Source organism: Diospyros lotus, chromosome 4 (assembly GCF_014633365.1).
Source record: "Diospyros lotus cultivar Yz01 chromosome 4, ASM1463336v1, whole genome shotgun sequence".
Taxonomy (NCBI): Eukaryota; Viridiplantae; Streptophyta; class Magnoliopsida; order Ericales; family Ebenaceae; genus Diospyros; species Diospyros lotus.
This window is the reverse complement of record NC_068341.1, coordinates 29807732-29834329: the sequence shown is the minus strand read 5'-3', so window position 1 is coordinate 29834329 and position 26598 is coordinate 29807732. Positions and strand designations below refer to the sequence as shown.

The following is a 26598-nucleotide window of genomic DNA, read 5'->3' as shown; positions in this document are numbered from 1 at the left end:
CTACTCCAGAAAGATGTGAATTTCCACTTCGATGAGCCCTGCAAGTGGGCATTTGAGGAACTGAAGAGCCGATTGATTTCTCCACCCATCATATAGCCACTCGACTGGGAGTTACCCTTCGAGTTGATGTGCGACGCCTCCAACTTTGCAGTGGGTGCCGTCATTTCCCAGCGTGTAGAGAAGAAATCCCATGTCATAGTCTACGCTTCGCGTACATTGGATGCGGCACAGGCTAATTATACCACTACGGAAAAAGAGCTCTTGTCTATTATTTTTGCATTGGATAAATTTAGATCCTATTTACTTGGTTCTAAAGTTATTGTCTTTTCTGACCATGCAGCTCTTAGGTACCTCTTGAAGAAGCCTGATGCCAAACCTCGTTTGATAAGGTGGATGCTTTTGCTCCAAGAATTTGACATTGAGATCAAGGATAGAAGTGGAGTAGAGAACTTGGTAGCCGATCACCTCAGTCGCATCCCTTCTTCAGATTCCACAGTCATGGACTCCCAACCCATCAGAGATGATTTTCCAAATGAGTTACTCTACCACATTCATGGTGCTGAGCCTTGGTATGCTGATTTGGTAAACTATTTAGTTGCTTCTGAATTACCTGCATATCTTAAGAAAGAACAACTAAATAAATTTAAGAGTCAGGCTAGGTACTATGTGTGGGATGATCCATATCTGTGGTGCATGTGTAGTGACCAGGTCATAAGGAGATGTGTGCCTAACCATGAGTTTGCTTCTGTCTTAAAATTTTGTCACACACTTGCATGTGGTGGTCACTTTGGTGCCCAACGTACAGATAGGAAAGTCCTAGATTCTGGATTATATTAGCCTTCACTCTTTAAGGATTCATATGAGTTCTGTAAGAATTGTACACTTTGCCAACACACAGGCACTATATCACGTAGGAATGAAATGCCTCAACAACCCTTATTGTTTTGTGAAATCTTTGATGTTTGGGGCATTGACTTCATGGGTCCATTTCCTGTGTCATTTGGTTATGTGTACATTCTGTTAGCTGTGGATTATGTTTCTAAGTGGGTGGAAGCTAAAGCCACCGGGACTAATGATTCTTCTGTGGTTGCAGATTTTGTTAGATCTCATATTTTTTGCAGGTTTGGCATGCCCAGGGCCATCATCAGCGACCAAGGATCCCACTTTTGCAATAGAAAGATGGACACCCTACTTCGTAAGTATGGGGTTATACACAAAGTGGTGACTCCTTATCATCCACAGACTAATGGGCAAGCTGAAGTGTCCAACAGAGAGATCAAGCACATCTTGGAGAAGACAGTCCAGCCCAATAGGAAAGATTGGTCCAAGAGATTGGAGGATGCATTATGGGCTTACCGTACCACATTCAAGACTCCCATTGGCATATCCCCCTACAGGTTGGTTTTTGGAAAAGCTTGTCACTTGCCGGTGGAAGTGGAGCATAAGGCATATTGGGCGGTGAAGCAATGCAATATGGACATCAGTCAAGCGGGGTCCCAAAGGAAGCTCCAACTCCAGGAACTTGAAGAGATTCGACTGAAAGCATATGAGAACTCAAGGATCTACAAGGCGAAAACAAAGGTTGCACATGATAAGCTGATCATGAGGAAGGAGTTTCAAGTCGGTCAGAAAGTTCTGCTATACAATTCCCGTCTTAAGTTGATGCCAGGTAAGTTACGTTCCCGTTGGACTGGTCCTTTCATAGTTACTCATGTTTTTCCCTTTGGTGCAATTGAAATCAAGGATGCGTCCAATGCGAAGCAATTCACAGTGAACGGGCATCGCCTAAATCATTCCATGAGGACTTTCAGGAGCACATTGTGGAAGAGTTGCATCTCCTCAACGCCACCTCCATTTGATACATCAGGCTGTTTCTCTCTCCCTAATCTTTTATACTTACTTGTCCTATTCTTAATTGAAATTGCATGTTTACATTGAGGGCAATGTAAAGTCTAAGTGTGTGTGTGTGTGGGGGGGGGGGGGGGGCAGCAATTTCTTATTTTAGCAGCATTTTCTTTATCTTTTCATATTTCTTTTTCTTTGGGTCTAGTTGAGTCTGTTTTGCATGGAAATGCAAGTTAAGCAATTAAGTCTAAAAGAACCTAGCATGATTAGAACTTCAATCTTATCTTCCTTGATTTCAAGTGACTTGGCAATGAGTTTGATTTGATAGATTGATTGGGTAGTCTACAACCGTGAGGATTTTGAGCCTATTGTCTTTCTTGTGTGTGCATTCACCTGTCATGATCTCCACTTTAGAACTTGTTTTGATTCTTGGTTGAGGCTATATTTGTTCATGCACGACCCAAATATGATTAAGGCATTATTTTCTTTCAAACCCAATCGGCCATTTGGTTAACCCAATTGAATCCAAAAAAAAAAAAAAAAACCATTGTTTTCCCTTTGCTTGCCCCTTTGAGCCATTCTTTTTACCCATCATATTTTTTTTTTCTTTTCCCTTTTGAGCCTTCCAATCTTAGGAAAAAGACATTAAATGCATTCTAGAGAGAGAGATTGAATTTATCAAGCAAGTTATAAGGCCAAAGGCCATTTGCATCTACGAAAAAAAAAAAAAAGGAGAAAAAGAAAAGCAAGCAAAAGGATAAAATGGTGAGAAGAAGCGTAAAACGCACTCACCTCTTTGTTTCTTTGCTTAAAAAAAACAAAAATTGATGAGAAAAAGAAGAAAGCAAAGTTGAGACGGAGCGTAAAACGCACTCAACCAAATAAAGATGCAAAGTTTTTCATAATGTCTATGCTTGGAAATTCTATCTCTTGATCTTGGAGTTGCATGAAGTATTTTCTCAACCTAAGGCATGTTTTCCTTTATTGTTATCTTTCCATTTCTTTCTTCCCCACATTAGTACCCTTGAATAAAGTTCTTTTTGATTTGTGGTATGCATGTGACATGGATAGTGGAGATTGAGAAGATAAACAAGCTTATGGTAGTGGAATTGTGATTGGGTGAATTTGAGCGAAATAGTTACCACCACCTCTTGAGAGATTTGAGAGCATACACTTGTCCTGTGAGAGACTGCTTCTTTTGATTTGTCCTATTGAATGAATTGCCATACTACTTGTTTTCTTGGAAGTTTAGGAGAGATGATATTCGAATGCTGAATTCTTGAAGACTTGCCTCGCATGTAACTTTGCACCATTCCACATCTTTTTGTTATTGAGTGTTAGGGTCTAGTGTTTTGCCCAAGAGTGTGATAGCATGCATATTTATGCTATATTTTGGCATTTCACCTTAGTATTATTACGCCATTTGAAGTAATTTTTGCTGATCTTTCATTGTTTCTATTTTATTATACTTCAAATCATCCTTACACTATTTTCTATCTTACTTCTATGGATCCAAGCTTGCTTAGCTTTAGGGAATATTGGATGGGCTAGAGAAGCAGCTGGAAAAGACTTGAAGTAGCTCATTTCAGACTTCATGAGGGTAGGCCGGCTTTGGGCAATTGTGGGACTCATCTAAAGGAGCTTGGGCTCACTTTCAAGGAGCAGATTTGGGCTGCTCAATTTTGCTATTTTGGGCTGACTTATTTCTTTGCTTTTCTTTTGGGCTAGGCCCAATCCTAGCCTTCTTAGCTCTTCCTTTCTTAGCCATGTATTTAAGGCCTCTTAGCACTTATTTCTGGGGGATTGGAGTGGAGGGAGGAGAGAAGGAGAAGAGATTCTGGCCGTTTTTATTGTTGTTAGCATTTTCTGTTTTTCTTCATTTTTTTGTCTCCATTTTGTCTTCCTTGCTGTAATGAAAGGCTAGAGCTATTGTAACTGGTTGTGTATCTTGAACCCATGTGGAATCCGAGTCCCGGATGAGCTACAAAAACCTGGTTTGTTGTTTGTTTCTTATTCATTTCCATTTGGTTTAGTTTGAGCAGATTTGTGAATGCATGGAGTTCATGGCAGGTTTGTGTGAATTTGCATGGATTCATTTTCTGTTAAATGCTTAAGAGAGCAGAATGTTGTAGCCGGTTGGTATAACATCTCGGAAGTGAATATAATGTTCTTGAATGGTTGTTCTTGCATAGCTCCGGATAGGTTGAATAGAGAGTGAATGGTTGCATTTTGTTTATAAGAGATTTCTGTATTCATTTTGTTATTCCAATCATTCTAATCCTTGGACAGTTGTTGGGGATGCTTTAAGTTTGATATCCAGAGATTAAAACATCTAACAAGCCAAGATTTATAGGTTGGACAAGGAAGATTTCACATAGGGGACAAATACACAACCGGTTGCATTTCATTTACTGATTTTCATCTATCATTTTGTTTCTGTTTTGTTACTTAGTTTTCTGTCAAACCCCCCCCTAAACAAACTGTTGTTTATATTGGTTCTCCTTGTTGGTAGAAGAAGGTGAGGCTCCTTGTGAGAGACGACCTAGGGTGCACTTTGCTGCAAACTAGAGAAGAGATATCTAATTCTGGAGTGGTTCGACAGCCGCTGGCCAGAGTGCAAAAGTCTAAGTGTGGGGGAATCTGATAGAGCGCATATTTTCATATTATTTAGCCCTCATATTTAGTCTTTTTGCACGTTAGTTGTGTCATTTTATTCATCTTGATTTTGTTTCATTTTATTTTATAGGAATTGGGCTTCACACTATTTTTTCTTATTTTGAACAGATTAGGGCTTCCTAGGTCATGAGGAATTTTGATGGCAAGAAGGGAAACAAGGAGATTGGAGACAAAGAAGCAAAAGTGTGTTGACAAATTTGACCTTCTATGCTTCTTTCAAGTTTTTGGCCAAGTTAAAATCCCAGAACGTGAATTATGTCTTCATAGATATTGTAGAGGACTTCTTGGGATTTCTGTAATGGTATGGTTTGTCCAAATCCAAGTTCGTTTGGGCCTCCAAACACCGCTTCAAAGTCGCGACCAGAAAGTTGGGTCAAATTAGGAAAGCTGCACAGATGCTGAATCTTTAAAAGGCCATAACTTGGGCGTACGATATCCAAATCAAGTGATTTAAAATCCCAAATTCATCTACTCTTCCTGATATACAATTTTGATGAAGGGGCCGAAGCCCAGAACGCAATTTATTCTATTCGAAATCGGCTGTGAAGTTGCGGTAACCTAGGGTTTCCTCCCTAAGCTCTATTTAAGCACATTATGTGGCCGATTTTGGGGGAATTCTCACGATTTCAGCCAAGAAGATGGAAGGCTAATTCGTTTTTGATTTGTTACATTCTCGTACCCCTTGCCCGGTTTGAGTCTCGGTCATATTGTTGAATCCGATTTGGAACTCGATTTTCATGTTTTAATTGATGATTCTGTTTCTTTCCTTCTCTAAGTTTATGTATGTTTCTTTTATGCGATTGTGTGAATGAATGCATGATATTTGGATGGTTTTAATTGACGTACTCGATTGAGGCTTTGATTAGAAAGAAACGGTATATTTATATGAGCGATTGCTCGATTGGATTTCATCTTTTACGGTTGTAGAAGAGTTTTTCAAATCAAAAGAAAATCAAACCAAAACAGATTGTTTTCATAAATGAGACGAGGATTACCGTGGTAAGGAGGTATGGTTTGTAGCGGGTTACGTTTTACTTCATCGTTGTTTCATTCTTGAACGTTTATATTTCAGTTTTCATCACAACCCCCCTCGTTTAGTCTTGTTTTGACAGATCCGTTTGAGGTTCGTTGGGAGACGACTTTGGGTTGCACCCTTATTGCAAATCCGAATCTATATTTCATCTAATCTATCGTTGTTCGATAGCACCGATCAATCTTTTAGGCTATTACTTAGTTGTATCGAAAACTGTCTTGGATTTGATTTTTTTCAGCGTCATAAATCCCGAATCGAGGCCTTTGTCGATGTTATACCCTTATCTTTAGACATATAAGTTTTGAGGTACTCCGTGCCGTTGATTCGATGTTTTATTTTATTATCAAACTAATTTTTTGGTATTTTAAACTCATCTAAATTACGTGACAACCTAACAGAAATATGGGGTATTACATATATAGCCTATGAGCCAAGTGTGGTGAGCTCATAAATAATACACTAAGACTTAAGCCAATGTACGCTTCAGGAACCAAGTGTGGTGGTTTGGTGACAAATACACAATGATTGTTGCAATGATAAAATAAATTAAGCACAATTCATCCTTTGTACTTATTTGTATATAAATACCTAAGGATGAAGTCTCGAGGACTAACATGTGTGGAGAGTGGTTAACGTGTGAGTTTAAGTGTAAAAACACTCAACACATACACCAAAAGGTTAGAACCTTAAAACATAGTCCTTGGTCAAGGTATCATTGAGAAAGAATGTTAATGATGCATGTGAGATTGGTATACATGTTGCCTATATCTTAAGGAAGATAACAACCAATCTTACAAGGCTGGTGGTATGGGATCCAAGGCAAATGTATTGGAGCTTATTTGAGAAAAAGTTCACTGGACATGACCCGGCATGGGATTCCATAAGGTTTACAAGTATATCTATGGAAACCCTGGTGGCAGCTGTATAAAGTCATCATTTAACTTGTGGTCACCATAGTATCTTGTATGTGGATTCGCATACTTTGACTCCGTTATGAAAGGATCTAGTAAAGAGGGTGAACTCGGTGGTGATTGGGTAAGTCATGAAGCATATGAAGGTTGTGAGTGATCTAGAGATGATTCATTGACCCTTAATGGGTGAGGTTGCCAAACTACAACAATTAAATTTATTTGTCTTGGGAACAGACAAAGTAGAGTCCCTTGAGAAAGATGAGAAGACTGCCGAGGTCCATAGAGATTGGGAGCCTGATTAAAGGATTGAGAAAAAGGAGGCTTCAGCTGAAAGTGTGAGGCCTGAAAAACCAACTCTTGCTGGATAATGCAAGGGGTAAGGGATCTTAAAAGATTTGAAAAACCACATGCACAACGGAAGTGAAAACAACACCCCTCGCAAGACTCGGTAAAGCATTCATATGTAGAAAACAAAAAACCATGCATAGAAGGTTTTAGAAATACATTTGAGAAAGCTTTTGTTGCTTCCGGTTGTCCACGAAGCCAACTCCAGGTTGCTTCAAAGAAGCTCCCTTGAGCCTGCAAACCAGGTGACTAGCCTGCCTCCACAAACGTAGAGGTCCTAGTCCATCCACGTCTGAGCTACCATTGACCCCTTCACTAGAGTACAACTAGGGCCTTCTTGGTGAAGGTGACCCGAAGCTGGAGCAGTTCCACGGGAAGATATCTTGCTGTCCAACAACTTGATTCCAAGAAGAGAGAGCAAGCTACCAAGAAGGAAAGGAGCAAGAACCCAACTTCAAGCTTGTGGCTATGGAGGAGGAACAAGAAGAAGCAAGAATAAGAAGGAAGAAGGAAGAAGGAGGAGGAAGAAGCTATCGAGAGCTTCTAGATTTCTCTAAAAAATTTTCAAGCTTCCAGAATCCACAAGGGCTCCACTAAGTCCCACTTGATATATAGTGAGTGGCTTGGGAAGCTAAGCCTGGCAGGAACTGTCAACAGCATACAAGAAACAGTTGATCGTTTTCAATCAGTTGACAGCTCTTTGTCCAATGATCGACAATTATGCCTATAGCTTTTAGATCTTGCACTTTGGCCCATTATTATCTAATAATAACCTTTTCACTACCACTTAGTAAACCAAGGCCCTGTCAACAATTAATGGTGTGCCCCGCTAACATTTAGCGATCTCCCATATAATTGGATCTAACTGAATAACCGTAACCAGTATCATTAACACTTTAATGAAGTGGAACATGCTTGCAATAAAGGATCACTAATCAGCACAACACTCAATGTGCGTGTGACTTTCCAAGTCCATAGCTATGTAGCTAATGTGAGAATTTATTCACATATTTATTGGTCATAATTGAGTAGTATTTTTTGTATTTTATATGTGTTTTACCTATAATTGTCTAGTATTTTGAGTTTTCTTTACATACATTTAATTTTTAGTACTTTTTGTTATTTTACAGGAATACTAATTGGTGTTTGGGTGAGGAAAAAAGAAAAAAAATATTATAAATTTAATTTCAAAATTAATATTATAATATAAATAAAAAATAAATATTATATTTTATTATATCATATATTACATATTATATATATTATGTATATATATATTATATATTATTATACTAAATATAATGGGGTTGATGTGTGAAGTAGGGTAGCCATATGCATATGCATGTATATATAATAATGATATGTGGGATTTGGCAAGGAAGTAATTGGAGAAGTTTGGTGCAGCGGAACAACAAGGACTTGGGGAAGAAAGCGATGCACAGTAAAGGCAGAATTGGAAAGGTTGATTGATGATAAAAAATATCAATATTTTGCCATAATTTTATTGATCCATAATCAATTTAATGAACTAAAATATAATAAAATACTTGTTTGTAGGATTCAATGGGTATGGATCAATGATAAAAAATAGTTCATTTGGGGCATGATCGAGCATAATCAAATGAAGATGAGTGATCCAAGAAGAAAAGAAAAAGAAGCAGCCAAGGCAAGTCATTCGAATGAACTCTGCATTCATTCGAATAAGAAGACCATTCGAATGAGGTTAGCCCAATTCGGATGAAAGGCAGTGAATCGAGAAAATCAAAGACATTCAAATGAACCTTGCAGTCATTCGAATGAGAAGACCACCGAGTGCTTATTCGAATGAGGATAGAGCAATTTAGATATGAAGCAGTGAAGTCAAGGTCATTTGAATAAGTCAAGTCATTCGGATGAAAACAAGCCCATTCGGATATAGCCAAGCTCATTCGAATGCATAGAAGAAAATCGTGAGCAAAAATCAGAAATTCATTCGAATATGGTGATTGTTGCATTCGAATGATGAAGAAAATCAACATGCAAATGAGCAGTAAAAGGAAATTCATTTGAATGAGCCTTGCACTCATTTGAATGATGCAAGCAAATCAAGCCGGTTATTCGAATGTCTTCTCCCATTCATTTGAATGACACCCCCAAAAAAGCCTTCAGATGCTCAAATGAACGCAGTGGCACAAGCGGTAAAGTCATTTAACTTTTTTTATAGCTTTTCAACAAGTGGTCCCCCTCCTCCATGTGCGACAAGTGTCTGCCTATTCTATCCTGCAAGTAATATAGTGATGAATAGAGTATCGTACCCATGAGGACTAACTTTTGACGTTACTCTAACTAATTTGACCTTAACCTAACACACACATTAACAATGACTTCAATTGCAATGAAAACTAATTCACTAATAAAAGATGCAACTAAAACAATTTTTTTGATTTAAAACTCACAAGACTAAGGCATTAGGGTTCGTGAATCCACCGTCGACCTTCTATGATTCAATTATTCATTACTCGGGTCTTACTATTCCTTATCTTAAGTTGACAATTGATGATCCAATTACAACCAAAAGCCTCTCTCGATGATCATTCAATTCTATGTATATATATGAGATTAACTATCTCTTGTTAACCTTTGAACATATAAACATGCATTCAATCAAGGAGATCATCACAAAATGATTTCATAGGGCATAACGGTATCTCTACCTATTATAGGACCCTACGTTGTTTGCTACCATGTCTAATCCATATTGAATCTCTCGAAAGCAATACAAATCACAAATATGTTTCAATGGTGATCAAGCATCAAAACGACATTATGAACATAACAAACAATCAACCCGAATGGATAAGAAAATAGCAAATCGAATAACTTTAAATCAAACCATTAGAAGTCGAGGTTTCATCACTCACCCTAGCTATAAACACTTAGTAATGAATTCTTGCAATCAAAAGAAAAAGAAAAGAGTTGGAATCCATAGCAAAGAATTGAGAAAGAAAATAAAAATACAACCCAAGAAGTCTTCAATCTTCCGTCAGCTTCTCTTTCATCCAAAAACTCCCCAAATCCCTCAAGAATAAGTTTTTATATAGTGCTTTTTAGGTTATTAAAGTCGTGCACAGTGAAAACTCTCGTTTCCCATTGATTTGGACGGAGATGGGCCGAAATCGCATTTTGAATTGAAGTTCAGAATGCTACTGATAGAGCGCATATTTTCATATTATTTAGCCCTCATATTTAGTCTTTTTGCACGTCAGTTGTGTCATTTTATTCATCTTGATTTTGTTTTATTTTATTTTACAGGAATTGAGCTTCACACTATTTTATTTTATTTTGGACAGATTTGGGCTTCCTGGGTCATAAGGAATTTTGATGGCAAGAAGGGAAACAAGGAGATTGGAGACAAAGAAGCAAAAAGTGTGCTGACAGATTTGACCTTCTGTGATTCTTTCAAATTTTTGGCCAAGTTATAATCCCAGAACGTGAATTATGTATTCATAGATATTGTAGAGGACTTCTTACGCTTTCTGTAATGATATGGTTTGTCCAAATCAGAGTTCGTTTGGGCCTCCAAACATCGCTTCAAAGTCGGGACCAGATAGCTGGGTTAAATTAGGAGAGCTGCACAGACGCTGAATCTTTAAAAGGCCATAATTTGGGCGTCCGATATCCAAATCAAGTGATTAAAAATCCAAAATTCATCTACTCTTCCTGATCTACAATTTTTATGAAGGGGCCAAAGCCCATAATGCACGTTATCTTATTCGAAATCAGCTGTGAAGTTTTGGTAACCTAGGGTTTCCTCCCTAAGCTCTATTTAAGCACATTAAGAGACCATTAGGGAAAAACAATTCTTTTCTCACGTGAACAGTAGCCAATTTTCCTTTTCTCCACTGTTCTTGTCAAGATGGAAGGCTAAGGATTTTGTAACCGGTTGCATTCCATACTCCTTATCCGGTTTGAATCTTTGGACGTTTTTGTATATCTGTTTTCATCTTTACTCTTATGGTTTTGTTTCTTTGCTTCTTCTCAAGTGTGTATGTATTTTATGCGATCTTATGAATGCATGCATGATGCTTGGGTAGATTTGACTAATAGGCTCGATTGGGGTATTGGTTTGCAAGAAACAACATAAACTTAGTGGGCGATTATTCATGTCGGTTTCAGATCTGTGTGCTAAAAAAATTGAAACTTGTATATTGATTAAGAAGATCTTCTGTGATTTTTATATTTGTTTCGATTTAGTCTTCGGTGATTGTCAAGCATTTTCTTTAGATCTGGGGATTAAAGATAAATAGGTTCTTTATATGGTGGATGATGATACTCGGGTAGGGAGGAAAGGTTGCAACTGGTTGCATCTCGGTTTACTGTGTTCTTGTTTATTTTGTTTTCTATTTTTTCATAAACCCCCCCCCCATTTAGTCTTGTTTTGACAGATCCGTTTGAGGTTCGTTGGGAGACGACTTTGGGTTTCACCCTTATTGCAAATCTGAATCATTATTCATCTAATCTATCGGTGTTCGATAGCCCGATCAGCTACCGCGGTATGCTTGTTGCTGTAGACCCGTGAGCTCCAGATACCAATTCCTAAAGTGGTCTTATAGCGGTATGCATTTAGTTGTAAGACCGTGAGCTCCAGAAACTAATTCTTACAGTGGTCCTACAGCGGAATGCATAGCGCTGTGGGCCACTAGATTTCTTCCTTAGCCTCTTTCTTCTTCACTTTTCACTTTTAACTCTTGTTCCGCTTCCACTTTATGCATCTCATTTCAAGTTGATAGCTAACCATGCTTTCAAGTTTTATTTCCACTCCTATCCTGCATCAAAATCATTTCTTTTTATTCCGTGCTCGCTTTGCATGTGATGTGTACCTATATTGACAATATTAAGCCCAAAATAGGTAGCAATTATATTCATTGAATACTTAAATGCTAATCTTGAACAACTAAATAAGAGTGCAAAATATACTGATCAAACACCCCCAAACTTAGCCTCTTGGTCGTCCCGAACAAGATTATCAATCACGCACACGTTGGATACCTTCCCATTAGTCTCAGATTTTGGTATCTTTTAAAACTCACAATGAGTTATCAAGTAATGCTCCACCATAGTTTTGGACTCATTCCATGCTTGACGTGTGTGTGTGCATAGTCGGATTCTTTATCACGCATCAGGTTATTACTACCCAACCCTTCAATGGTCATGTTTTCTTTTCCCTCGTTTGACTTGCACTCCACCCCCAAACTTAATACTTTTATTCAATCCATAGGTATCATATGGTTACTCTCAATTACTTCTCTTTTATTTTTTTTTTATTTTTTCATTTTTTATTTCATTTTTTTATTTTTTATTTTTTTTAAATCTAGTTGGGTCTAGCTAGAGATAATGCTACCTTGGTCTGTGAAAATTCTCCTTAATTTTGAGTGTTTTGACATTCCAACCCCTACCTGTAGTCAAACCCACTAGTCTTCTTCATCCCTCACAATATAAGTGTTAGCACAATCATCCTTTTTTTTTATTTTTTTTTTAACAAAGCCTCTCCCCATTAAGCTTTCTAGAAGAACCTTGTAGCGAGCTTTCAACCGATGACTCCCAAGTCAGATGACCTTAGGGCACCAGGTGTTGAGACACCCCTACGGACTTAGTCACCCGATTCAACTAGGCTACAAAGAGAGGTGCATAACATATATAGGATGATTGATATAGTGTGCATGACATAATAATACGAGGATAAGATTTCTAGCCTTTGGTTATTGCTTAGTTTCTGTTAGTTTGTCTACACATTCCACACAAATTTTAAACATGCACGGAATCAACACATTCCTCAGTAGACACTACCACAGCTTGACCTTCTCCAAACTCTTTTTTTTTTTTTTTAGTGAGTTACAATACTAAGTCAAAGGGGAGAGTCCACTAGCCATCTAGGTAAGTGTATTCAACCTATGCAATGTGTAACCCAACACACGTGCTCAATAGAAGTCATTACATGGACATATGAGTAATTCAACCAATGTGAGGGGCATCACTATCAACTACTCTATGAATCATAAAAATACCATGTAGTGTTCATCATTGCTAGTGGAGCTATCCAACTTTTTTTTTTTTTTTTGTTTTGGTATTATTATTAGCATTATTATTATTATTTTTTGTAATTTTCATTGTTATAGCCTAGGCTCTAAATGATGAACTCTCCTAACCAAGGCACTCTCTAACCTAGTACCCAACACTCTAAAACAAATGCAAGATAGAGAAAATAAAAGAAACACATCAGCAAATAAAGATGAAAGGATAGAAAATTGGGTTGCCTCCCAAAAAAGTTTGTTTAGAGTCATTAGCTCGACTATGCTGCTACTCATTCCGAATTGCCTAACTTGGTGGATGCCTTTTCCTTGGCATATTTATCCCCTAGATAGGGCTTGAGTTGCTGTCCATTCACCTTGATTGTACCCTTGGTGTCATGAGTGACATCAACGGCGCCGTGTGGATAAACTTTGACAACAGTGAACGACCCAAACCCCCTTGAGTGCAACTTGCCTTGAAATAACTTGAGGCGTGAGTTGAATAGAAACACTTTGTGCCCCACCTCAAATTGCTTCCTATGAATGTGATTATCATGTCATTTTTTAGTTCTCTCCTTATATAACCTGGCACTTTCATGTGCCTCCAACTGAAATTCATCTAATTCATTTAGCTGCAACAACCTTTTTTCATTGGCCTTCTTTAAATCAAAATTTAGCTTTTACACTGCCTAAAAGGCTTGATGCTCCAACTCAACTAGTAAGTGACATGCTTTTCCAAAGACAAGACGATATGGTGACATCCCAATAGGCGTCTTAAATGTAGTGCGGTAAGCCCATAGCGCATTGTCAAGTTTTTTCGACCAATCTTTATGAGATGCATTCACTGTGAGCTCCAAGATCCTCTTCAGCTCTCTATTTGAAATCTCCACTTGCCTACTTGTTTGGGGGTGATAGGGAGTAGCAACCTTGTGTTTCACCCCATATTTGGCTAAAAGAGCGTCAAAGTACCGGTTACAAAAATGCTTCCCCCATCACTTATTATGGCCCGAGGAGTACCAAAACGAGTAAAAATATTTTTCTTGAGGAAACTCACCACGGCTCGACCATCATTAGTGGGTAATGCAACAGCCTCGACCCACTTGGAGACGTAGTCCACTGCTACCAAGATATAAACATTGGCAAATGAGGGTGGGAATGGGCTCATGAAATCAATGCCCCAAACATCAAATAACTCAACTTCAAGAATTCCATGAAGAGGCATTTCTTTCTTCCTTGATATGTTTCTCGTCCGTTGGCATTGGTCACACTTCTTTACCAATGTCTGAGCATCTCTAAAAAGAGTAGGCCAATAAAATCCAGATTGAAGAACCTTCGTTACTGTCTTTATTGCCCCAAAATGGCCACCATATGGTGAAGCATGGCATTACTCTAGGATCAGTTCCATTTCTTCTTCCGGGACACACCTTCGAATTACTTGGTCAGCACCTCGTTGGTAAAGAATAGGATCCTCCCAAAAGTAATACTTGAGATATGAAAAGAACTTTTTGCGTTGATGGTAGTTAAAATCTGGTGGCATAATATTACTTGTAAGATAATTCACATAATCAACAAACCAAGGTGCCTCTATGTCATTGGCCTTTCTTTCAACCATAAAAAGTTGTTCATCTGGAAAATTTTCATTTGTGTCTGCAATTGCTGTTTGCTTGAAATTTTCCATTCTAGAAAGTTGGTCGGCCACCACATTCTCATATCCTTTCTTATCCCTTATCTCAAGATCAAACTCTTGAAGCAATAGTATCCATTTGATCAGCCTTGGTTTCGCATCTTTCTTTGCAAACAAATACCTTAAGGCTGCGTGATCAGTGTAGACAATCACCTTAGACCCAATGAGATAAGATCGAAACTTCTCAAACGCAAAAACCACTGCTAGTAACTCTTTCTCTATAGTAGCATAATTCAACTGAGCATCATTGAGAATCCAACTAGCATAGTAAATAACATGGAAGATCTTATCCCTCCGTTGTCCTAAAACTGCCCCCACTACATAATCACTAGTGTCACACATGAGTTCAAATGGAAAGTCCCAATCTGGTGCCACAACCACAGGTGCTGAGATCAACTTCTCCTTGATCATGTTGAAAGACTTTAGGCATTCCTTCGAGAACTCAAATTTGGCATCCTTCTCCAACAAGTTGCACAATGGCTTTGTAATCTTGGAGAAATCCTTGATGAATCTTCTATAAAAACTAGCGTGCCCTAAGAAACTTTTGATGCCCTTGACTGACATTGGTGGAGGGAGTTTCTCAATTACTTGAATCTTTGCTTTGTTGACCTTTATGCCCCTAACTAAAATCCGGTGTCCTAACATAATTTCTTCTTGGACCATGAAGTGACACTTCTCCTAGTTAAGCATGAGATTTGTTTCTTCACAGCGCCTTAGAACATGAGTCAAGTTCTTTAAACACTCATCAAATGATGAACCAAAAATTGAGAAATCATCCATGAATACTTCAATAAATCTCTCCACCATGTCTGAAAAAATTGACATCATGCAGCGTTGAAACGTAGCAGGTGCATTACATAAACTAAAAGGCATCCTTTGGTATGAAAATGTGTCATATGGACAAGTCAATGTTGTTTTCTCCTGATCTTCCGGGGCTATTGGAATTTGATTGTATCCCGAGTAGTCGTCAAGGAAACAATAGTGGGAATTGCTTGCTAGGCGCTCCAACAATTGATCAATGAATGGTAGGGGAAAGTGATTTTTCAGGTTGCATTATTCAACTTGCGATAATCTATGCAAACCCGCCATCCTGTAGTTGGTTGGACTGGAATAATCTCGTTCTGTTCATTTTTTTCCACTATGATTCCTTCTTTTTTCGACACAACCTGAACAGGACTAACCTATGCACTATTCGATATGGAGTAAATAATCCCAGCATCAAGCAATTTCAATACCTCAGCTCTGACCACATCTTGAAGATGAGGGTTTAGTCGACATTGATGTTGCACTACTGGCTTATAAGTTTCTTCCATTAGGATCTTGTGCATGCAAAGGGAAGGACTAATGCCTTTGATATCCGCTATAGTCCATCCAATAGCCGATTTGTATTCCCGAAGCACCCGAAGTAATTTATCCTATTCGTCTTTATTGATAGAATTGGCAATGATAATCGGAAGAGTAGAGGATTCCCCCAAATAAGCGTAACGAAGATGTGAGGGCAGTTGCTTTAACTTAAGTTTTGGTGCTTGCTAAATTGAAAGGAGTGGCTGAGAAGGACTGATACCCAATTCCATGTACTGTCTCCCTCTTCTCATGGGTTCCGAGCCTTACAAATACTGCACACACTCTTCAATGGTCGCTGGAACTAAATTTTCATCATGTGAGTGCATGATGCATGCCTCCCAAGGATCTGCTGGATGCTCTAATTTAAAAAATTCCTCTACTTCTCTATCCACAATATCTATTCGGAAGCACGAATCTGATGAGCTGGGTAGTTTGAGTGCCTTAAACACATCGAAAGTGATTTGCTCCTCATTCAGCCTTAACATTAATTATCCCTTCCACACATCAATGAGGGCTCATCCCATGGCTAGGAAAGGTCACCCCAATATGAGTGGAACATCCCTATCTTCTCCCATATCCAAAATGACAAAGTCAGGAGGGAATATGAATTTATCCACTTTCACTAAGAGGTCTTCGATAATTCCACATGGATGTTTCATCGATCTATCTTCCAGTTGCAATGGCATCCTTGTAGGCTTTGCTTCTCCTATCCTGAGTTCCTTGAAAATAGAATGAGGTATTAAATTAATACTAGCACCCAAATCACATAAAGGTTGTTCAAAATATAAACTACCAACGGTATAAGGGATAGTGAAACTCCCTGGATCCTTCAATTTTGGTGGTATCTTATTTTGCAATATGGCACTACTCTCCTCCATCAACATGATAGTCTCATTCTTATCCATCCTTCTATTATTCGAAAGGATCTACTTCATGAACTTTGCATAGATAGGCATTTGGGCTAAGGCTTCCACAAATGGTATATTAATATGAAGTTTCTTGAATACCTCTAAAAACTTCTCAAATTGTTTATCTAACTTGTGGTTGCACAACCTTTGAGGGAATGGAATTGGAGGGACATATGGCCTTACCGGTGGTGGCATCACCTTCTGTTGGAGCTCTTGTTTAGTTGAAGCTTCTTGTTCCTCTTGATTATTTGGAGCCTCAGACTCATCTAATTCGGCTAGTATGTCTTGAACTTTTTTAGTCTCTTTAGCAACTTCGGGCCTCTTAGCATGAATTTCTGGGAGTTGTACCCCGCTCCTTGTTGTGGTCGCATTTACTTGCTCCTTTGAGTTCACCTCGGTGTTGCTAGGCCATGTGCCCGGTTGCCTTTCTTTTAGGATTTTTGCTAGTTGCCCAATCTGATTTTTAATATTCTTAATAGCTGTGTTAGTCCGATCACTTCATTCTTGAAGCTTTAAAATCGCTTATTCCCATCCTCCTTTTTCCCCTTGTGGCCGCCCTTCTTTTGGTGGATTTTGGATGTTCTGAATATTACCATAAGAGAAATGAGGATGATTCCTCCAACCCATATTGTATGTCTGTGAGAATGGGTTATTTTGTTACCTTTGGAAATTTTGCTAATGTTGGAAATTTTGAGCATAGGCAGCTTGCTTTGTGAATGGTGGATTTATGAGCAGCGGACATTCAGATGATGGATGAGTTGCTCTAAAAGTTTCACATATGGGGAGTGATCCTTGCACCATATTAACATTCAAAGTATACTTTAAGGCTTCCATCTGCTTTGATAGTGCATCAATCTTAGCCAACATCAACGTGTTAACATCCACCTCATGCACTCTAGCTATTCTTTTATGTGAGTTCCTATCTGGTCACATCACTAACTGCTCACTCATTGTCTTGAACAAGTTATGAAGTTCCCCGGCTGATTTGTTTTGAATTGATCCTCCTGCTGTAGAATCAACTGTAGAGCAGCTGTGAGGAGTGAGTCTAGCATAGAAAAAGTGATTTTGAGTTGGTAGTGAAAAACCATGACTAGGAAACTTCCTCAATAACTCCTTGAACCTCTCCCATGCTTCATGAAAATTTTCAGACTCATTTTGCTAAAAAGCTGAAATCTCATGCTTAAGCTTGTTAATTTTAGCCAGTGGGAAGTATTTGAGTGTGAACTTTTGTAGCAAATTTGTGCATGTAGTAATACTACCCGGTGGTGAATCTAACCACTCTCGAGCCCTATCCTTCAGATTGTGAGGGAAAAGGCGCATCTTGAGTGCCTCTTCATTAATTCCTTGATACTTGAAATTCCCATAATACTCCAGAAACCGAGACAAGTGATAGTGTGGAATTTCCTCGCATCTTGACCAGTTTTCATTCACTGGAGGCATCATGAAGTCCCCCATCAGAATGTCTCTTTCGTTGACTTCAACGACCTGTGCCATTTGAATGAGTTTATTGGTGTTGTCACCCATATTATTCAGTTGCTCTTCCTTCTTTGCTCTTTGTTCATGACGTCTTTGATGGAACGTTCTTTCTATCTCAGGATCGAACTCACAAATATCTGAATGTTCTGAACGGCTCATGCATTATCTCAATCCCTACACACACACAAATTGAAATAGCTCAACCCAAAAAAATAATGAAAACAAAATTTAACAGTTAAAGCTAATATCAATCAAAGTAGTAATCAAAAGAGCTAGTCCCTGACAACGGCGCCAAAAACTTGTCTGCCTATTCTATCCCATAAGTGGACAGATCGTGACAAGTAATATAGCGATGAATAGAGTGTCGTACCCACGAGGACTAACTTTTGACGTTTACTCTAATTGATTTGACCTTAACCTAACACACACATTAACTGTAGCGACCCATTAGAGGGTCTAGAATTTATTTAGAAATTATTTAGTTTCTTATTTAAGTTTTGTTTCAGAGATTTGGCCAATTAATTATTTAATATGGCCATTTAGAGATTTTGATTGAGGAAATAGCATTTAATTATATTTACTTTTTATGGGAAATTAAATGCAAGGACATGAGAGTTATTTAGCAATTTGTGATTAGAATTTAATTAATTTATTAGAGTTATTATTCTTAAGGGATTGAGGTATCCGAGCTTGAGAAGGTTTTGGGTTTGTGAAGTCTCCTGGTTATAATAGGAGAATGAGTTATGGCGTTAGGGCTTCTCAGATCAGTGTATATATATAGTTTCATAAGTTAATTTTCTCACGCCGCGGAAAGAGAAGAAGTTTGTGAAGAACATAGAGTTTGAGAAGCATTGCAGTGTTTAGATCTTCCATTACAATCATTTGATCCAATCAGAGTTAGCAGAAGGCAAGTATCTTATCTGTGATTCCTTTCATTACAGATTCATAATAGTTTGTTCTCAGTTTATTCCAGCGCTTCATTGAGTTCTCAGATTTATATCAGTTCCAGTGTATATATATATATGCGTAGAACAGTGAGTGCATGAGGAAGTTATGTGGGATTCTTTATAGTGAATCTTTTAAATATGATCTTCAAATCATATTAGCAGTGATCTCAGAATACCAAGACTCTTTGTTTTGGGTTCCCAGTTTAATCAGATGGTATGTTCATGTATATGTATATATATTCATGCGATATATCATTATCCAGTGAGATATGATAAGCCATGCACAATTCTTTTCAGTGTTTTCTTTCATAAATGATTGATTTATCCATCTTGATATTATTCTATATTGATTGGGATTGTTCTCCCAAGATTTCTTTTGGAATGGTATAGTAATGTTAAGTTTTTGATTCAAGGTATCGTCTCTGTTATCATGAGTTTTATGTCTGATGAGATTCCAGTCATTCGAATGAGTCTTGTGTCATTCGAATGAGTTTTGATGCATCCGAATGAATTCTCAGCGTTATCGTAAGTTTTTCCCTTGTAATGTATCAGTCATTCGAATGAGTCATGTGTTATCGTATCATTTGTATGTATTTTTGAAGTTTTGAGTCTGTCATTCGAATGAGTTTTCTTGTCATTTGAATGAGTCCTTGAAGATTTGAATAAGTTATTGCTTTGTATAGTCTAGCATTTGAATAAGTTTCTCCGTCATTCGAATGACCTGTGAGTATCCCATTAATTCATTTGAATGAGGGTACTGTTGCATTCGAATGAGTCACTTTTTACCAGTTCAAAAGTTGAAAAATTGTCAAATTCATTCGAATGAATTTGTGAGTCATTCGAATGAGTCATTGATCAGATCCGAATAGCCTTTGTTATATATCATCTATCATTCGAATGAGCCTCTGTCATTTGAATGAACCTCTGTCATTCGAATGAGCCTCTGTCATTCGAATGAGTGTCTGCGATTCGAATGAGCTTGTTGTAGTCTATTTTTTTCATTCGAATGGGCTGCTGCGTCATTCGAATTGCTCCTTATACTTCCTCAATTATCCAAATAGTATCATATGGCATCCGAATGGCTTCCAATAAATTCTTGATGCAAGTCTTAAATTTAATATAAATATTCAATTATTCAAATATTGAATTTTTATTCCAAGATATGATAAAATCCAATATGCCATGCCTATACTCAGAAATTTCAGAATGTTTGTATCTCAATATAGCTGGTAAAAATCATATACCATATTTAGCAATTAATTATGACATGATCAGCATTATTATGTGAGATTATGTGCATACATATTTGTATGAGCATCGAGCATGACTTTATATGGAACACTACATATCGTGTGCCAGCATTTATATGAGTATTGCATTATGTGCGCCAGGCGGCTTGTCCGCGAGGATCCCACTAGTATCAGTTCAGTTATATCTCAGTTATGAGTTGCTCGCCTGATGTCGACTAGGGGCTAGGGGCATGTTGCCCATAGTATGTGCTTACAGTTTTTATGTTTACAGGATTCAGATCAGTCACGTATGTATTACAATTATGTGGGCCTACGTGCCAAAGTTGCATACCTACATTTAGTTTACAGTTTATGTGCATTACATCTTGTAAATGGAATTCAGTAATTATTATATCTCTCAGTACAAGTTCAGTAAGTATTTATCAGTATCGATATTTTTCGATTCAGCTCCAGTTATTCTTTCCAGTTTATTACTTGCTGAGCTTTGTAGCTCACCTTGTACTCTTCACCATTCCAGGTCCTAACGGGAGAGTACCAGATGTGGGGCCTAGTAGCAGTGTTTAGTAGTGTGTGTACGTGGAGCCATTCAAGACCAAAGATGTCTGGGAGTTTATTAGTTTATAGTGTTTGTCAGTTTAGTATTAGTTTACATTTCAGTTGAGGGATCTTCCCTTAGACAGAGTTTATGGTTTTCAAATTATGTTGACTCAGAGTTTTATTGATTGAGATATTCATTTATGGTATCAGATTTCAGTTTATCAGTTAGTTTTATTTTATTTCCCATAGCACCTCTTCTCGGGCAGTTCTAGGAGAAGGGGGTGTTACATTAACAATGACTTCAATTGCAATGAAAACTAATTCACTAATAAAAGATGCAACTAAAACAATTTCTTTGATTTAAAACTCACAAGACTAAGGCACTAGGGTTCGTGAATCCACTGTCAGCTTTCTATGATTCAATTATTCATTACTTGGGTCTTACTATTCCTTATCTTAAGCTGAAAATCGATGATCCAATTACAACCAAAAGTCTCTCTTGATGGTCATTCAGTTCTATGTATATATATGAGATTAACTATCTCTAGTCAACCTTCGAACATATAAACATGCATTCAATCACGGAGTTAATCACAAAATGATTTCATAGGACATAATGGTATCTCTACCTATTATAGGACCCTACGTTGTTTGCTACCATGTCTAATCCATTTTGAATCTCTCGAAAGCAATACAAATCACAAATATGTTTCAATGGTGATCAAGCATCAAAACGATATTATGAACATAACAAACAATCAACCCGAATGGATAAGAAAATAGCAAATCGAATAACTTTAAATCAAACCATTAGAAGTCGAGGTTTCATCATTCACCCTAGCTATAAACACTTAGCAATGCATTCTTGCAATCAAAAGAAAAAGAAAAGAGTTGGAATCCATAGCAAAGAATTGAGAAAGAAAAGAAAAATACAACCCAAGAGTATAGTCTTCAATCTTCCGTCCGCTTCTCTTCCATCCCAAAACTCCCCAAATCCCTCAAGAATAAGTTTTTATATAGTGATTTTTAGGTTATTAAAGTCGTGCACAGTGAAAACTCTCGTTTCCCATTGATTTGGATGGAGACAGGTCGAAATTGCGCTTTAAATTGAAGTTCAGAACGCTATCCAGATAGCAATTCCTAAAGTGGTATTACAGAGGTATGCATTCCACTGTAAGACCGTGAGCTTCAGAAACTAATTCTTATAGTGGTCCTACAGCAGAATGCATACCGTTGTAAGCCACTAGATTTCTTCCTTAGCCTCTTTCTTCTTCGCTTTTCACTTTTCACTCTTGTTCTGTTTCCACTTTCTCCATCTCATTTCAAGTTGATAGCTAACCATGCCTTCAAGTTTTATTTCCACTCCTATCCTGCACCAAAATCGTTTCTTTTTGTTCCATGTTCGCTTTGCATGTGATGTGTACCTATATTGACAATATTGAGCCCAAAATGAGTAGCAATCATGTTCATTGAATACTTAAATGCTAAGCTTGGACAACTAAATAAGAGTGCAAAATATACTGGTCAAACAAGCTTAAAAAGGGATGATCCTCCTCGGAATCAAGACAATAGAGATAAAAATAGAAGTCTCTTTTTGTGCTTAGAATCAGCTAGAATCAGTAGAGTAGTATTTACATTCTGCATGATTGTTTATACCTTTAAACATGTACTTTAATTCTTGTTCTTCATTTTATTCTTCAAGTTTACTACAAGTTCATAATCAGTTGTAGTTCTCTTCTTTCATTCAACATTCAATATAATAGTAGTTTATTTTACAGTTATCCTCGTCGTTCATTTTCATTTTCTATTCATTACTTACCAGTTGAGTTTAGTTTAAGTTGTTTTTTCCATGAAGATGTGTGGCTAACTTTAAACTTGGGGCAAGGCAAGGATAGTGTCCAAAGCCTTTGATTACCCGAGATAGCCGAACTTCAGATGTTCAATAACAGAACTTAGGGAGCTTGAAAATTATTCTTCATTTAAAACTTTAGGCTTGGATTGGTTCGTATGCATAACCTAGAGTCTTCATGCCATGTATGAAGGTTACTTAACCTGAAAACGTCCTCATACCCAAGCCCAAATGATTATCTTTGCAAACATTATTTACACACTGATTTATGATAGCTGCTTAATATAGAATCCTCCTTGCCATGTATGGGGATTGCTTAAACTAGAGTTATCATTATCTCAGTCGTGCATTTAATGACTAAACGTCAAGCAAACTAAATAAACTGTTATTCTTAAGAAAGCTATAGGGGATCAGTTGAGCCTGGCACTTGAATTGTCTTGACCCAAGATTTCTCCATATCCAAATACTAGATAATTCCTATCAGTTCAAACAATTGTCATATTCTTTAATCTGATTGATTTGGCGTGATTATCTCATTCCATGAGTAATCTCCCTGTGAATCAACCCAGACTTACCCAAAAAATATAAATTTCTGCTACGATTACACTTGTGCACTGGCGAGTCTAAACGCCTCACCATTTTCTTTGATGATTTGAATTGCTAAATAATCTTCATTATAACTAAAAACAATATAAAAAAGTGACAATACTGGGTTAGTGTTGCAGCAGTGTGCATAATAAAGGCTAAGGGAAGGAGATTGGAAGCTGGGAAGTGGCAAACAGATGAGAGATTGGAGACAGAAGTGGCGCACGCAGCAGGCGACATATTTGTTTAACCCAGATCTGAACAGATCTGGACAAAGGAACTTCTTTTTCTTTGTCATTTTTTAATTGATTTTCATATGTATCTATTGTTATTTTGGGTTTTAATTAATTCTTCTATGAACTAATTTGTTAAGCTAAGGCCATGTATTGGGCAAAACTATGATGGTGCATTTTTTATAATTTTATATGATTGAATAATTTGGGTTATGTTGAGTTGTGTGGTATTGAATTTAATGCTTATGAATAATTGACTACTATTTACATGATTTGATGTCTAATCTTGAGACCAAGAGGAGATAGGTTGGGGATTGCTTCGTAAGTACTATACACCATAAAGTAAAATCGACTAGTGATAGAACTTGATTTCTATTTGCGGCTTTTAGTGATAAGCTAGAAATTTCACAAATTGCGGCTTCCAAATATGTTATCAATATGTCGGTACTAACACATAAGACAAGATTGACCTCTAGTAAGGCATCATGCCTACCTAATTATTCAAAAGGATTTATAACCCGTAAACAACCTTTCATGAGCATGGTTACTAACTGCTACGCTACCCTGCACATTTATTTATCAAAACAACAACCAAATTTATCAAACATTAATCCTTTTGTTAAAGCAGGTATAGGGCAATTATACTCGCCAGTGTGCGAGTGTGCGTGTAGTACAATTTTAAATTTATAATTCGGTGAGTCCGAGTCGGTTCACAGGGAGATTATTTTGGATGAAAACAGAAATCACTGAATATTTGATTTTAAGAGGTGATTAAGATAATCTAAAGGAAATGATTAAAACTAAATTAACAATGAGTTTAAGTAGCTTGGGTCAAGACAATTTCAGTGTCAAAACCAATTAATTCCCAACTTAATAGAAAAGATTAATAATATTCATCTGAATTAAGTTTTGCAGATCTATGAGTAATTTTAGTTCAAGATAATGATAATTCTTGTTTAAGCAATCTCCATACATGGCATGGAAATTCTAAGTTAAGCAATTATCATAAATTGAATTATATCCCACAGATAGAATTTATAGGTACAGATTAATCATTTGGGCTTGGGTATGAAAACATTTCCAGGTCTAGCAATCTCCATACGTGGCATGGAAACTCTAAGTTAGGCTTATGCTCCAATCCAAACTCAAAGATACACGATACGCACATTGCTCAAATTAAATCAGATTAATATTACACAATTGAAGCGCAGCTTTCTTTGGGAATCATTGGCGTTGGACACTGTCCTTGTCTTAACCCAAGATCGGATTTAGCTACTCATCTTCATTTTTTAAAATAAATTGGCAGGAATTTAAATGATGGGAATTAAAAGACAGTATTTAAAAGACTATTTTTTAACCGACCATATAGGCGGTATATAATGAAAAGACAAGAATTGAAAGACTATTTTTTAACCGACCATATAGGCGGTATATAATAAAAAGATAATATGAATAACATAATGCAACTATATGGAAACAAAGGTTGAAGATTTAAGAGAGAAATTCTAAGAACGAAATCATATTGAAACTAAAGTGAAAATTTTGAGAGATAAATCTCAAGAACACAACTATACTTTCATTATAGGAAAATTGAATGGTTACAAATGCACCCCAAGTGCTCTATTTATAGGCTAAAAGATGCAATAGAGACCACTCAATTATATAATTTAATAATACAAAATATCTAAAGAAAAATAAAATAACTAATTTAAAAATACAAAGATAAATAAAATATCTAACACATGATGTAAGCGATGATGTCATTCCAACTCATGATGTAAGCAATGATGTCACTCCAACCCATGATGTAAGCGATGATGTCATCAATTTGTGGGACTTGGGCTTTTCATATTTTTGGGCTTGGGCCTTCCTTGTGTTGGGCTTGGGCCTTCCTTGTTTTGGGCTTGTGTTGGGCCTTCCTTGTGTTGGGCTTGGGCCTGGGCTTTCCATGTGTTGGGCTTGGGCCTGAGCTTTCCATATTTATATTATTATATATATTATATTATTATATATATTATATTTAATTTTTTTTATATTTTTTATATTTTTATATTAATATTTTTAAACATGCACAAAATTACAAAATGCATAATAATATTCAATTTAAACCATTTTAAGATCAAAATAAGGGTGAAATTATAATAAAATTTTTACAAAATTGATCACTAATCAGTTACTGTGTAATTTGATCATCTCGTCAATATATATTTTGTGATCTCAAGTCTGGCGATGTGTTGCTTGATTACGATCACATGAATTTTCTTTGGTTCTTTGGATATCTTCACTTAATAGAAAGTGAATTAATAACTCCTTATTGATCTCTTTCACCATGTCCATGGATTTAAAGTGAATATCCACCGAAGACGCCTTAGATACATCATCCTCTATCAAGGGATAGACGAGTCCCATCTTGGTTATGCACCCATCTCCACAAGCCTCACAACATGCCCAACGATCGCCCATGTGTAGCCTTTGTTTAGGCCCATCATAATGATGTCAAAACATACAAGTCTTCTTATAAGATGATCATGACAACCTTAGGTCCACGGATTAGTTACACCCATCTCGTATGAGAATTCCATCAACATATAATCAAAATGAATCCTCATGGTGAGTCGCGTCCATTGATATGTTCTCCAACATAAGTCACCTATGTACTTGTCTAGGCATCCTGTAATACCCGGTATTACATGTTATTAAAAATAAATAATGTTGATTATTTTTGGGTAGAACCTCGGGTGGTCCGGGAAGGCCAAAGGTCAAATTCGAGTAATTTATTAATGAAATTTGCCGAATTGGCGGTCGGGAGTGCCTCGGGACTTGGATGTCCAGGGAAGAGGACAAGAGATTGATGAGCATCTCGGGATGAAGATAATGGCGCTAAAAGCGTTCCGACCGAGAATAATTTTTGGAATAAATTCCGTATAA

At 37.2% G+C, this 26598-nt stretch overlaps 1 non-coding gene and 1 pseudogene across 1 annotated transcript; one reads left to right on the top strand and one right to left on the bottom strand.

Annotated features, from left to right (window-relative positions):
* The window catches only part of LOC127799764 (uncharacterized), an 87937-nt pseudogene that overhangs the window by 5597 nt on the left and 55742 nt on the right, over positions 1–26598 (bottom strand).
* On the top strand, positions 17875–17981 carry LOC127800836 (small nucleolar RNA R71). The gene has a single exon (XR_008022865.1). It is a non-coding gene; the product is annotated as a small nucleolar RNA R71 (small nucleolar RNA).